Below are 15,805 nucleotides of genomic sequence, written 5' to 3'. Positions count from 1 at the left end.
GTGGTGACTGTATTGACTCCTGCTCGGAGGACAGGTGGTCTTTTAGTTGGGACGTCCCCTTTGCCAGCATCTTTCTTCTCAGCACAGGCCAGTAGCCTTTGCTTCTTCTCTTGCTTTGTCTCTGGCCTGTACTTGTGGGCAAGCTTAAGCAGCTGGGTTTGCCTATCCAGGGCCTGGGTGAACTGGATAATGGCAGGAGGTACTTTGAGATGCTTATAGAGGATGGCTCTTTGCTGCTGCAGCCTGATGTACGGGGCCATCTAATGGAGCATGTTAGATTTCTTTTGAGTTGGATGTCTTGCCCAATGCCAGAGTTCTTGGACCTTTTCTCAAACAAAGGATTGACCACCCTTTTGGCTTCCTGTTTCTTAATGGGGGCTTAATGGAACCACCTTCTTCTTCTTGGCCTTCTTTCCTTTGGGCATCTAAGAGGCCCTGGCTAAAGCAGCTCTCACACCTAGCTGAGAGTACTGACTGCAGATCCAGAGGACCCCTGTTCGAATCTCAGCCAGGGCCTGATGGCCCCCAGCCATGTGAACTGTCACTTTGTGCCTTCTCTCGGTGTCTGAAGACAGCTAGAGTGAACTCATAGAGTGGATTTTGCTTATTTTAAACTCCATCCCCACCTAGATCATCTAAAGCTAATTTAGGACAAGTTCAATTTATGTTTCAAAGTTTTATCTTTTTGGCCTTGCTTTGACACTTTGGAAAACAGGACCTAAGAAGCCTGTAGGTCAGTGGTCTCAGCCATCCTAATGCTGTGACCCTTAATACAGTTCCTCAGGTTGTGGTGACTCAAACCATAAAACTATTTTCATTGATACTTCATAACTGGAAGTTTGCTACTGTTATGAATCGTAATGTAAATATCTGTGTTGTCTAAAGCAGCCCCTGTGAAAGGGTCATTTGACTCACAGATTGAGAACCACTGAGCTAGACTAAATGAACTCTTTTAATACTGAGTCATGCAAGACCCTCCTTGCAATTAAAAGCAATGCCCTGTGAATCCATAGAGTTTTGCCCCTGTTCTTTGAAAGTGTCACTTTGGCATTGAAAATAAGTGATCTAGATGGAAATCTGACTTTCTATTGGTATTTCTCAGATGCCATTAAGAAGGGATTTTTCCTCTGTTGCCCGCCTGTGGATCATTTTCCCCTAACTGGGCTTCCTTGTCTTGTCTGATCTCGGTGGGAAGGATGTGCAAATCCTGTAGAGACTTGAGGTACAAGGGTGGGAAACCAGGGGTTCCTCCCCCTTCTCAGAAGAGAAGGAGAGTTGGAAAGGGGGAGGGACTGTATGAGGGGGAGACAGAAAGGAGGGGGAGCTGCAATCCTGCAATTGGGGTGTAAAGTGAATACCTAATGAATTAATTAATGGAAAAATGAAGAGATCTTACTGTTGACCACAGAGTCTCATTATTCTCATGGGATTTTCTCCTTCGTCCCCTAAATTTATCTTGAAGTTTTGTTTTTTTTTTTTTAAAGACCTAATAATAAAAGTTGATTCTGAGTTCAGAGAGTCTCAGTGTCTGTTATAATCACAAACTTTATGTAACAGGATTATTTGAGGTAACATGTAATTAAGACACAGTCTAAAGTGTTTTATTAGCCTGGCACAGGAGAGAATACGGCAGAGTCTTGCCATGCGGTGTGATTCTGTGACTAGTAAAAAAGATGTTCAGAATGAGAAAATTGAACTACAGAGTAGGTGACCTCATTTTATTATCCGTTATAATTACAGATGTGTCAAGAGCATTGCACCCAAACTTGAGTGTTAAAGCTGATGGTATTTTTGGGAGTAGCTAAGATATTAGAGACTTAAGACATCACACTGGATGGCAAATTCATCTCTTTCTGTTGCCTCTACCACCAGACTTCACCTTCAGTTTATATTAATAGCCCAATGATGAGTTTTCTTTTTTAGAAGGTGTATGTTAGAACTACAGTCCTAATTCTTCTTTTTCTTTTCAGTATAGCTGGGGAGTAAGGAGACAGAATTTAACTGCAAAATAAATTTTCTTTTGCTTGCATTAAATTGCCCATTTCTTTCCCCCTTGCATTTCCAAATTAGTTTATACTTTAGGGAGTTCCTCTTTTGCAATGCAATACTTTATTTAGACAGGGAAATTTGAAATACCAAGACATCTAGAACAGAAATTGAGAATGCTCTCTATGAGCATGTGAATGTCTCTCTATGTATCAGTCAAAACATGAGATCATCTTGAAAGTAATGGTCAAGCCCATACTTTTCCTAATCTTTTGCCAAGCATTACTAGTGCTTTAGCATATATTGATAAAAATTGTACCCCTTATTCTCATTGGGAAACCCTATGTTGCCACCAGGGCAAATGTATAAGAAATAAACAAGTTAATGTTTGAAGTAGCCTTACCAAAAGTTAATTGCTATTCAGCTCCAATAGTCACTGTCTGTATTTCTATTCACTGGTGCAGTGTGATTTGAGATATAGCCCATAGTATATGCCTAGAATGGGTGAGGAACCTGGGTATGATGAGCATCTCAGCTTCCAGAGCCTGATTGACCATTTGCCTAGATGTATAAACCAGTCATTTGCAAGACGATTGGTTATCTGGGATGACAATGCAAGTCGTCTCCATTCTCAAAGTCTATGATTACTTGCTTGTCCATATGGAAACCTTTATTCCTTAAAATTAGGTTTGCAACCTTGCTAGCTGTTGTCACTCAGTTTTCAATCACATTCTTAGCCTTTGTCCCTCCTGAGACCATGTCCTTGTCTACCAGAGCATATTGTGTAAATATGTTCTCTGACTTTCCTAGTGTCTACTGCTTCCTCTTGTAGCCTTTAGCTTTTGAGGAAGTCCTGACACTTCAGTCTCTTTGACTAGACCTCACTTACCCAGTATTTTTCATGAAATCTCCTTAATTTTTGTCCTTTTATTGAGCTCTAACCCCCTCCTCAAGGCACTTCCTGTTTTCTCTGTTTTCTTCATGTTCTTTATATACCCACTGCTGTAGGGACTGTAGCCTCAGCAGGCTCTCTTAGCAAAGTAATTGTTCTTTCTGGCAATTCACACAGGTAGTCTTCATCCCATTTGCCATCTGGGCCAAGGATTGCATACAATGATCGCATGTACTGCTTGCAACATTCACCTCTAGGAGGTTACTCTTTCCTAATATAGCATGACTCTTTCAGAACTGCTTCATAGAATATAGGTCAGGCTAAGTTCGGTATATACAGGTCGATTAAAAGTATCTGAACACTCCGCAGGACACTTCTTTGGTTTCGAGATACATTTTTAAAAGACAGCAGGTGATTTATATATTAACAAAGATATGTTTGAAATACATTCAGAAAGTCAGTGGTTTCCATTTAAAGTCATAGGGAGTGGGCGCTCAGCATCCTCACATGGAACATTGTGTTTCTAGAAACTGGCTGTTAACCTAAAGTGAACAATGTATATCCTACCCTACTGTTGTCACTCTGAATGACGTTGTCACATCTTATGGAGACACAGAGAGATGCTCATGAGGAATGTAGCCTGGGATCAGTAGCCACTACAGAATAATGTCTGTAGGTTCATGATTTGTCCCTTGTGAATTTCGATGGGAGAATATTTGATAACCTGCATGTTTCTTCTACCAGCAGAAATGTAATGCTCCATGATATTTCTACCAGTCACCCTTCACACTTGCTTTCACTTTATTGGGGTTTCCAACAGCCTTCCAAGGCTTGCTGACATAATTTGGTGTTGCCTGAACTTAAAGGCTGACTGTTCTAAACATGCATGGGAGAATTGATGAAAATCTTCCCACTTTCCTAAGCAATGAGGTCGATTAGATAAGCATTTCCATTTATTTTTTTTTACTATTTGTACATTGTCCTCTTAGTTGCCTGATGTCTGCTTAGGGTCCCACCTTGCCCTCCAACCTCTTTTGAGAGCAAGACACACTTTTTGGCCTTTTCTTCCTCCTCCCCAGCAGACCCTTTGGAGCTACCATTCTTCTTAGTGAGTACCAGGAAGAGATTTGAAATGTGTCTCAGAAGCTGACTTCAAGGGTGATCTGACACTTCAATGAGGTATCTTCTTCCTTGAGCCTTCCTGTGACAAAGCCAAAGAATCCACATATGCCACCTACCTTTCCTAGTCCTTATCTACAGAGAGCCTTACAGCTTTAGAAACTGTCTTCTTTTGGAAGGGTAGGGGAGATAAGAGTCGTTTGTTTCTCCCCTCTATTAGACTTTCAAGTCTAACTAGACAAACCCCTGTTAAAGTAGCACCACAGGCAGGAGTGCTGCGGAGGAGCAGGAGGACAGTGCTGGAGCGACATCTCCCTTAAGGCCAGCCAGGCTTCAGTACAACTGCCTCGCCTGTTCCCCCAAGACTAACAGCAAATAAGGAAGAAAACCACTGTATCAAGGACTGGCTCTCAGTGAGGTTTCTTTTCTCCACTTCCTCTGCTGGGATCTCTCTGTGAGGAGCAGAAATGGTTTAAGGACATAGGTCTGTTTTCTCTGAAGTTAATACTCCTTATTCACAGAGATTCCACTTTTCAAAGGAAACTGACCTATGACAATTTCCTACCATCTTCTGCAGTATGGAAAGAGTTTTAAGATATGCAGAAGACAAAAAGAGCTAAACACAAGCTGGCTCTCTGTGCCTTTTGTAGCAGTGGGGAGGGGACCGAGCAGATGGACATGATGTGGTGTCCAGAGAGCATACAGATAGTTTCCTTCCACTTCCCTCCTACAGCTGAGCCTGTGCCAGTGAAAACACTTCTGACTGAAAAGTTTTCTGCTCTTTAAATTATTCTTTTGCTCTTGTGATACTCTTCCTAAGGACTTCTCAGAGACCTCCTTTAAAAACAAGGATCCCTAAGTCAGTATTGGCTCAGCAGGGAGTGGAGTGCTGCCTAATTCTAAATGTAGGAGCTTTGTAGAGCTATTGCTGATCTCTTCAGAACAGGTATTTTGCCTGATTGTGGCAGGGCAAATAGGCAATGCTTTACAATGGAAGACTGTCTGAGCTTCCAGAGGAGTTCACCATGCATAGAGTTCTGATAACAAGAGCCCATACCAGTGCATTTGGTCACCACTCTTGTTCTGTGAGTAGCTGCATTTGTACACAGAGATAAGACACATTGAAATACAGGGCCACACAGGGTGCAAATACACACCAGATTGCCAGGTTATTTCCATAACTGAAGGGCGGTGTTGTTAACCAGGTCATGCCATTCCAGGGCTTGGGTGGAATCAAATTAGATTAGCTTTGCCTCAACCAGAGACTGTGCTGGCAAATGTCAGACAAATATGGCCATGCTTTCTAATTGAAATATGGAGGCACTGGCATTTCTGATAAAATGTATTATATAATCTATGGAATTAATGGTGAGCAGGGAAAAACTGAATAAAATTGAAATCTTCAATACCAAGAAAGCAAAAAGAACCTGAAAGGAAGCTATCGGCATGCCCTTCTCCAAGGTCTTGGGGTCCGTTCCATCCTCTTCAGTTTAACAGCTGTTTGTCCATGTACAGTGAACTGTACTTTTTGAGCTTTATATGTTGAGAACAGAAGAATACCATCATCATCATCATCATCATCATCAGGGTTGCTGCAACAAAATACTGTAAAATGGGTAGTATGAATACTAGAAATTTGTTTCTCATAGTCCCAGAAGCTGTAGAGCCCAAGTTCAAGGCTCTGGCATATTTAGTGCCTGTCTTCTTCAAAGAAGATAACCTTGCCCTGGATCCTCACATAGTGGATGGAAGAACCCTGGTCTCTTTAGCTGCTTACAAGGACATTAATCTTACTTACCATGGTGCAATCTTTATAACTTAATCACATCCCCAAATCTCCATGTTGTCCGTCGTACATTAGCTTTGGTGGGTAGGATCCAACCTATGAAACTGGGTGACAAATGAGAAGAACTGAGGAACATAAACATTTAGATCATAGCTAGCATATGACTCATGAGCATCTCTGTGATGACTGGAGATAATAAAGAGTTTAGCAGAGTGGGGATGGGGTGGAGGCAGAGGCTCCAGTAAGCCCCAGTAAACAGGAATGATTTGTTGGTGGTTACAGGAAGAAGTAGCCGCCTCCATGCGGACCTGGCTTCCACTTGCAGCATCTCCATAGCCTGCTGAGCCTGGCTGCCTCTGCGTGTAGACCACTCTATCCGACTCCTAGCTTCGTGGGTCTTTCATGTCTATACTATTTAGGTTTAACACTCCTGCTGCCTCTTTACCCAAAGAAAATTACACCAAATAGATCTGACTTTGATCTATTTTTCAATTTTGGTTGAATTATGGACAATAATACACTATTTTCAAGTAGTTAGAAACTCCAGGCTACAGAAATCCAAAACCTTTTTAGCCTTTTCAGATCTTGAAAGCAGATGATTAACCATTGTCTGGTGTACATTGGCTTGGGCTTCTTTGTGTTGAACTCCTGGCTCCAACTCACACTTGAATTCTCCCTTTAATCTTATATAACACAGTTTTTGTATTGCCTTAATTTCAGAAGTGGATATTTATGCATTGGCTTTGTTATTTTATCAAAACCACGAGTTTTGCAATATTCTATCCTAAAAGATGCTTTTAACCTAGTAGTTACAAAGCATCTTATTGCACACAAAAGAACTATCAAGGCACCATTTATACCTGCCTATACCATGTGGAACTTTCCTCCCCAATATATCTGTGCAATGAAATTCCACATTAATAAGCCTCTATTAACTAGAACTAGAAGTCCAGAGGATGTATCCTACTCTATGATTATGTGTTCGTTACCTGCTGCAGAACTTAATTCAAATTGCTTCAAGCAATTGTCCTTGTTCCACTGTTCATGCACTGGTTGAGGTTGGCTAATTCAAGTTTGCCGTTAACTATAGGTTAACTCCAGCATTGCCCTACATATTCTCATCCCTCTTGAACCAGCAGACTAGTTAAAACCATTCTTCTCTTATTGTGGCAGTACAGCAAGGGATGTGAACGGAAACGTGATACCTCCTCAGTCATCGTTTATAACAACCCTTCCACTTCCAGACCCATTCCATTGGCCAAGTAAATGAAATTACCATTACAGGAATGCATAGTCATATGTCAGACATCTCAGTTATGGAAAATGTTAAAGAGAATGCACATCTTCAACATAAATAATACAACTGGCCACATCTGGCTTTACCAGTCCACTGATTGTCAGGAGACTCGGAACATTCACCAAACCTCAGCTTTTCAGTGATTACTTAATTCAATCTCATATATTCCTCATTGCTTTTAAATACTGTGATGGCTTGTGTTTTCAGATTTACAGACCATGGTATCACTTAGGCCTCTGAGGATGACTGTAGGGGGTTATTTGATTATATTAATTGATCCACCGTGTGTTGCACTTTTCTTAGACTGAGATCCTGGACTTAGTGAATGAAGACAGTTCTTTAGAGCATATGTTCATTCATAACTTCCTGCCTCTCCCTTGAAGATGTGATGTGACCACTCGCTTCAAGGTCTTATGGCCTTGACTTCCTTGCCATGGTGGTCTTTAACCATGTGCCAGAATAAATTATTTCTCACTTAAGTTATTTTTATGAGAGTATTTTGTCAAAGCAAGAAAAAAAAGAAAAAAAGACAACAACCTGTCGGATAACAGGCCGTTTGCTCATGTGATGACAGTATAGCGAGCAAGACAGAGGTCTTTGTTCATGTGGATCTCAGTCTACTCAGAGAGAGAAAGAATGAATTAATAATGTGTATGTGTGCCCTTGCATGAATGAGTGTGTAATCGAAATTAAAAACTCAATGAATAAATAAATAGGGTGAGCAAAATAATTCACTTTTCTCTGCTGCTGAAGTTGTAAATGGGTTTCTCCTTAGGGTTGAGGGGATCCCAGGACCTAAAAACTGACCATTGGGATTTAAACACACGTTTCCATTTAGTTCTTTTGTGATCTTGGATCTGTTGGATATACATTAACACTTCTATTGCCACATACAAATTTATCAGTGTTGTAGTGTCTTAAAGGAATATAGACTAGGCCCTGACATTGGGATCTTCCAAGATTTTAGTCTGTGGGTTGGCCAATTGCATTTAGTCCCCACTCTCCTCTCTCTCTCTCTTTCTCTCTGTCTCTCTGTCTGTCTGTCTGTCTGTCTGTCTGTCTCTCTCTCTCTCTCTCTCTCTCCCTCCCTCCCTCCTTCCCTCTCTGTCTCTCTCTGTCTCTCTCTCCTCTCTCTCTCTCCCTCCCTCCGTCCTCCTCTCCTTCTCCTCCCTCCTTCCCTCCTTCCTTCCTTCCCTCCCTCCCTCTCTCATTTCCTTCCTTCCTTCCTTCCTTCCTTCCTTCCTTCCTTCCTTCCTTCTCTGCCTGTTATTTGTACCTACAAGCTATTTCTACCAGTCAGCAGGAGAAACATCACCTTGAGTTTATTGTGTTCTATTATACTACAGCCATATAGGAGGTAACTTCACTCTACTGCCTTTGTCATATACTATGGACTGAATGGCATTAGAGAGAGAGCCCTATGCAAGGGTGTGACCTATTTGTAGTCTTGGGCTCTGATTTCTACACATAGTATTTAATCTTTTTGTGTTGTGTCCCAATTTTCTCCTCAGTAAAATGGAGTTGATAATCATGTTGTCAACCTCACAGGGTAGTTTGAACATTAAGGGATTAGTTTAAGTGAAACACTTAGGAAACTCCTTGGTATCAAAAATCCATTTATGTTATCTATTTTATTATCTAGCAATGTAATTACTCTGTTGAATGATTTTAAAGATCACTTAAACCTCAGAGCTCATAGGTTTTTTTTTTTTATTGTACATTGTGGTGCAAAATGAACAAATATGGTAAACTGACTTAGGAAAAGAAAGAACAATGGAACAATAGGGAGACTCCTTGACATGAGCCTCCCAAGTGTCTATGTCAGGCAAGCAAGGTCCATTTCTGTTCCATGCTGCTCTGCTCTCAATACCTCTCAACCACCTTAAGTGTTTTCTGGTTTGATATCTGGGAGGAATACCTTTTTGAGTGCCTGCTTCAGATATAAAGCATCCAAACAAATGTAGCTTTGTTAGAATCTGTTCCCCTTTGGTTATTATACCCTCCTAATTGAGGTCTGAATTTTTGAAGATGCCACTGGCTTATTATGTCATCAGTTGATCACAGGTGCCAGTGCTGTGTCTGAGTTATGAAAATACGATTGGCTTTTACCATTTTTAAACATGGATAACTGGGGCACTCCTACCCCTTCCTTAATGAACTTTACTACCTGTGAAGGTCCACAAGAGAGATCCTTGTGGTCATTTGTCTGAGATGTTTGCGGCAATACAATGCTTACTGTCCCTGCTGAGAGCTGCTGCTCACAGCTGTTCCTTCTGGAATGTGCTGGAAACGGATGACATGATACCATCTACAAAACTGCTCCTACTCCTGTCTCTTTGAATGATATGCTCTGTCTGGAGCAGCAAGGCCGCCTTGGCAGTTGTTTGTGTTGTCCTAGCTACAGAGGCCCATCATTTATAGGTTTCTAAACCACAGTGACTTTGCCCATTGAATCTGGCTCCCTCCTTGGGAGGTTGTTTCATGCATGCATGCAGTGTGTTTGACAAAAGCCCAGATTTCTAGTTTCTAGTTGCCAGTAGCACCATCTACTCCAAACTCAAGATGTGGCTATCAACAATGTCTGTACATATTGCCAGATATCCTGAGTGCATTTTTTTTTATTTTATGCACTTACATACTTTTAGTGAGTTTAAAAATATGCCTTGCATGTTTTTAATAAATTCAAGAACTACAGAGTGGGGATTAGGGAGTTATGCGTCTTTTACTCCAGTCATCCCAATGACATGCTTCTCCTCCAGAGAATCCTTTAGTTTACAGATGTGCAGAAATGGCACATCTGTAGTGGCACACTGAAATTCATGGAAGCACACATATGGACATGGACTTGGAGTACACACAGCTGTGTGCTTGGGTTCTTTATTAGTGACCTCTTTGCATTTCTGCCTAGTATGGATGAAAATCAAACGGCCAGAATGAATCTGCTTTAGTTTGTTTCCTTATGTGTTTCAAAAGGCTTGACAGTTCTTTTTGGATAGAAGTACGCATCTCTAGAAGAATGATTCGTGCATGCTTGAGGATCTGGAACCCCTCACCTCTCGTCAGCCTCCAGAGCCTCACACCATGGTTTGTCCTCACACTGATGCTGTAGAGCCATGAGAAGGACCTCTTAGGGGTATCCATATGTTAAGCTTGAAGTGTGCATTTTTCATCAGACAATACCACCAAATCCTTCAAAATAAAAAAATCCTAACAGCTAGTTTTTGTTGGGAGTACATAAACTTTGGTTTCTGTTGACTTCCTGGTGCTACTAAGGACACTGTGCCCATGATGGTGTCATATCTTTTACACCAGAGCACCATGTTATTGTACAGTAGAATATGGCGCACACAGCAATGTTTTTATTTATCAATGTGTGTGATTCACCCTTTTTCATAATAAATGCCTTACTGTTTCACAAATTCATTTTCTATGTTCTAGTACCAGAAAATGTGTAGTTGTTTTGCTTTTTATTTTTGCTGGTAATAAAGGTGATGATATACTTCATATAAAGTTGATGTCCTTGACAAGATATATAATCATTCAATGATATTCTTTCAAAATAATACCTTCTACTCTTAGCAAAATGAGCACAATAGTACTCTTGACATGACTGTAAGGTGGTTCCACAGAAGCAATTAGTTTCTGAATATTTGTACAATATGATTCAGAAACCAGACTTCTCAGTTTATCACCAGGACCTAAGATCTCTAAGGAGAAAAGATAGTATGTAGGGGACAAATTAGCTAGTTTTTATAGTTACTATTACTATTTCTGGCAGCTAAAAATGTTCAAAGCAAAGTATTATGCTTCATTTCATTGTCTCACAATGCTGTGAAATATGTGCTGTTGCCAACCCATTTTCTGTAAATGGAATGTCTTTCTTAAGAAAGCTGGATATAGCTCAGTTGGTAGAGAGCTTGCCTAACATACTCTCAGTTCTAGGTTTGATTCCAGCGTTGCATAAAACAAATGTGATAAAATCAGTACTTGAAATGTAGAGAGAGTATCAGAAGTTTAAGGCCATCCTCAGCCACATAATGAGTCCAACAGCAGCCTAGTACATGATGGTAACTATGATGATGATGATGATGATGATGATGATGATGATGATGATGATGATGATGATGATGATTGTAGCTAAGTATACCGAGAACCTTTATATATCTCCCCAGTAGATAGTTCTCAGCACTTTACATATATTGCTTCATTCAGACTTTTTGCCAAATCCCAATGAATTATGTCCCTTTTTGCCAAACTGGAATCTGAGATGTAGGGCAGTTAACTAAAATAGGTGAACCTAAATTACAGAGTTCAAAATATTTAAATTCAGACTGATAATAGGTAAGCTGCTTTTGGAAGCCATCATTTTGTCATGATTTCTGATGCCATGACTGTGTGATTGGTGAGTTGCAGGCCCAGATCCAAATATAGACATTCTCTATCCACCACACAGAACTAATGAAAGTAGCTCATTCTATCTGACTGAATGTCATGTCCTGTGGGGTATGCATTCTTGTCCTCTTTACTGCTACATCCAATAACGATGACTCACAAAGGAATTATTGAAGCTACAGAAAATCCCCTTTGTCTTTTATCTAAATCCAAATGCAGAAATGATGAAGAAATGGAAGGGTATTCATCATTTTAGGATTACCTCTACACTTCCGGTCCCCCTGGGATGTCTTGATGGTTTCCCAATGAGAAAAAAAAAAAAAGTGCCTTGCCTAAAATAGACAGTTTCAGCTTAGAGGATGCATTCTGAGCATGCCATTGAGCAAAAGTGTCACTCTAAACTACAAATGATGACTGATGGGCTGAAGAGATGCTCAGTCCATAAAGTGCCCACCATGTGAGGGCAGAGAACTGAGTTCAGACCTCCAGAGTACAAGTAATGAGCATGGCATAGTGGGTCACATATATCTAGTTACAGCTAGGTAAAGACTGAGACAGGCTATCTAACCAATCAGTGAGATTGTTTTAAAAAACTAATATGGAGGGGGTGGATAGATGGCTGAGCAGTTAAGAGCACTGACTGCTCTTCTGGAGGTCCTGAGTTCAATTTCCAGCAACCACGTGATGGCTCACAACTATCTTAAATGGGATCCAATGCCCTGTACCGGTCTGTCTAAAGACAACTACAATGTGCTCACATATGTATAATGAATAAATAAATCTTAAAAAATAATATGGAGATATAAAAGAGAATACCTGGTGTGACTTTCTGGCCTTCGAAAAGACACCCTGTCTACAGATAGAGACATAAAACAACCCCTGCCACACACACACACACACACACACACACACATATGGACATACACACACACACACACACACACACACACACACACACATGAATCAGCTTTGCAACAGAGGAAATTTGGTCACTTGTAACAACTTGTATCAACTTACCCTAGACAAAGTAAGCTGGTACTAACATACCACGGTTCTCATGTGTATGTATATGTAAGCAAATTAATAGAAACAGGAATAGAATGGTGGTTACTGAACTCCTCTCTTTGACATTGAACCCAAGACCTTAAATGTCTTCGGAAAGGCTGAACCACAGAACTCTACTGCTATCTCTGCATGCTCATCTGTTGATTGACAGATTTTCCCAGTTTGAGGCTGTTGAAATGCTTCAGTGAGCATAGTGATTCCATGTCCTTATGCTGTAGACACCCAGAATTGGGATTACCATGCCATCTGGTAATTCTATTTTAGTTTTGCAAAGGGCCTCTAGACATTTTTCTGCTAATTTGAATCCCCAGTCATGACCCTCCCTTTAAGTCCCGCCTCTCGAGCCTATGTTCCCTCAGCTGAATGTTACCCTCCACATCTGCAATGCAGGAGGATCTGGCCTACATAGACTATTGCAAGGATTCGCTGAGGTGCATGGAGGCATGGCAGAGTAGCTCCCCCTTAGCCCACAGCCCCACCCTACCAGCTCTTCATGTGCACCCAACACTTGTGTCTTACATCTTCCCTGAAGTCTGTCATCCTGTTTCCAGCTATGAGTTTTCTACCCTACCCACAGGTTCAACTTGGCCTTGAATGCGAATAATACTGAATGTCCTCAAGTCACCTTATAAACAGGGAGAAAAGTCTATGGGTACCTTATTCAATCACCTTCTTTCTACCCCTAGAGTCAACTAAAATATGAGGACATTTTGGGTGTGGGTAGGAGAAACTGTGTAGTTTCAATGTTAGCTTCTAATCTAGCCACAGATCATTTTGGAACACATGTCCATAGCTACACATAGTAAGCACACATCACCACAAACTGCTTTGCCACACTCTTCTACAGTCAGACCTGTCACTTTCTTCAGATCTCTTTATTCTGAAGTCTGCTGTGAAGACTTTAAGAGAGAGAGAGAGAGAGAGAGACAGAGAGAGGGAGAGGGAGAGGGAGAAGGAGAGGGAGAGGGAGAGGGGGAGGGAGAAGGAGAGGGGGAGGGAGAGGGAGAGGGGGAGGGGGAGGGAGAGGGAGAGGGAGAGAGATAGATTCCTCCCCGGAGAGATGCACAAAGAGTAAGATGAATATTTTTAAGAGGCATCCTAGGGAAACCCTGATGGTCAGTTCAAGTAGGAGGTGGTTAATTCGGGAGCAGCATGGAAAGTCTTATGACTTCTGTCTTGTGAAATGGTGCACATATGCATGGAAGACAGCATGAGACCATGGTGAAAGGGGGGGCCTCTTCTTAGACTCCGTCCCAGTACTTTAAGGACTGTGTATGGGTTTCCTTCTCTAAATAGCCAATTGTATGGGTTCTGTCTCTGGGGACAGGCTATTAAGAAAAGGAAAGACAAATAACTCTGTCCTGATTTCAGTGTCGTCTGAAAAGGCATCATTTGTGATACTGAGGCTGCTCTTATGAAAGCAAGAGTCGGAGCCAACTGCCTATGCAATCTCTATAGCTGTGTAGAAAAATGGGAACAACACAAAGGAAACTTTTTAATTTAATTTTTTATTTTGCTATAAGAATGAGTCCCTGAGATTCTTAGTGAGATGGATGTTAGTAAATGCTGATTTGGAGTGGGAGTTAGATACTGGATGTCTGTGCATGAATGTGTACTATATATGTGGAGATCAGAGGTCAACTTCAGGTGTCTTTCCTCAATAACTGTCTCAGTTATTTGTTTGTTTATTATTGGCCAAGACTATTAAGGGACTTTCTGAGTAGGTTAGACCGCTGTCCAGTGAGTTCCCAAAGATTACTCTGTCTCCTCACCCCCCCCACCCCCTCCCTCTAGCACTGGGCACTGGGACTATAAACATTCACTACCAGTCCAGGCTATTGTCACATAGAGTCACACAGATTCTGGGAATCTAGCTCAGGTCCTCATGACAACCCAGTCCTGCCAATTTATCTTCCAAAAAATCCCTCCTGCACATATCTCTCATCGCCAGCTTGTTTCACTGAGCACCTATTACAATGATAAAGAAACAAGACATGAGTGGTTGAAAAATCAAGACCTGGGCAAACTCATTGAGAAGGCTGAGTTGCTGTCTCCTCTGGAAGCTTAGAGCATCAGGAGCCTCTGAGCCCTGCTGACCTGTGCCTGGGGGAGGGGGAGCTTCTGCAGCAGCGAGGAGCAGCTGAGCCATGGCAGTGGCCATGCTGTTGATTGTCCAGATCCTGACTTCGGGGAAACCTTATCCCTTCCTGACCATGGCAACCCAGCTTTCAAGTGTCCGGTGACTGGCTGGTCATCCTGTGAGCAAACAGCCTTTTGAGGAATAACAACGCAGACTGGTCCTGCAGAGGTGCGAGTAAAGTACCCACTGAATAAGTCTAGGCTCTGTATCTCCACTCATGGCGAAATGAGGGCATACTCTCTATTGAAGGTCAGCGTGTGTATTTAAGTTATCTTTCTGGCGTAATCTAATGGGTATGTCCCTAGAGTTCAGAAACCATCTGCTCTCCCTTCCACCCACCAGTCACCATTAGCTATGTAACCCTTGGCAAGTCACTATGCCTGTCTCAGATGCCATGTCTATATGTCATTGTAAATCAACATTATAGCCACATGCACTTCCCCCCTCTCCTTTCTTAGAAACTGCCCACATTCTCATGGTTCAGGAGAAGTTAAAAACTATGTGCTCCCTGCCAGGAACTCTTCTAGGACAGTTTTCTACTTTCTTTCCTTGGTGTCTTTAAGTAGGTACAGAGATCTGTTGGGTGACTCTCCCTGTCAGTGTTCAAAAACATTAGCCAAAAGAGGAAGAAGAATGAATGTTTAAGCATCAGCTTCTTAGCTGGTGCATGTATAATCTACAATGTGCTGTTACAATGTCTGGTTATTTGAAAATAATTGTCCAAGCGTGTTATTGATACAGAAGTACATTAAAATATACTATGAAGTTTTCAGGGTGTGGTAGTACACTTATAATCCCAGAACTCAGAGCCATAGGCAAGACTAGTGTGCTATGCCAAATCTGATTTAAGCAAACAATGTATATAGATAGGATACATACACACTCACGCATATATATGTATGTGTATATATATATGTTTGTATATGTGTGTATATATATGTATACATATATATACATATATATGTGTATGTATATATATATATATATATATCTTAAATAGTTTACAGTAGTAAGGAATAAGATATGCTGATACTGAGGATGAAAAGTGATTTATTGCCAGGCGGTGATGGTGCATGCCTTTAATCCCAGCACTTGGGAGGCAGAGGCAGGTGGATTTCTGAGTTTGAG

The 15,805-nt window shown here is 41.3% G+C and overlaps 1 protein-coding gene across 10 annotated transcripts in view; it reads left to right on the top strand.

Moving 5' to 3' along the window:
* Positions 1 to 15,805, top strand: part of Cdk14 (cyclin dependent kinase 14) — a 596,871-nt gene that overhangs the window by 391,551 nt on the left and 189,515 nt on the right. The window lies entirely within an intron of this gene.

The sequence above is a fragment of the Mastomys coucha genome, unplaced genomic scaffold, assembly GCF_008632895.1.
Source record: "Mastomys coucha isolate ucsf_1 unplaced genomic scaffold, UCSF_Mcou_1 pScaffold19, whole genome shotgun sequence".
Taxonomy (NCBI): domain Eukaryota; kingdom Metazoa; phylum Chordata; class Mammalia; order Rodentia; family Muridae; genus Mastomys; species Mastomys coucha.
The sequence above is the reverse complement of the archived record's forward strand: the minus strand, read 5'-3'. Positions and strand labels throughout refer to the sequence as shown.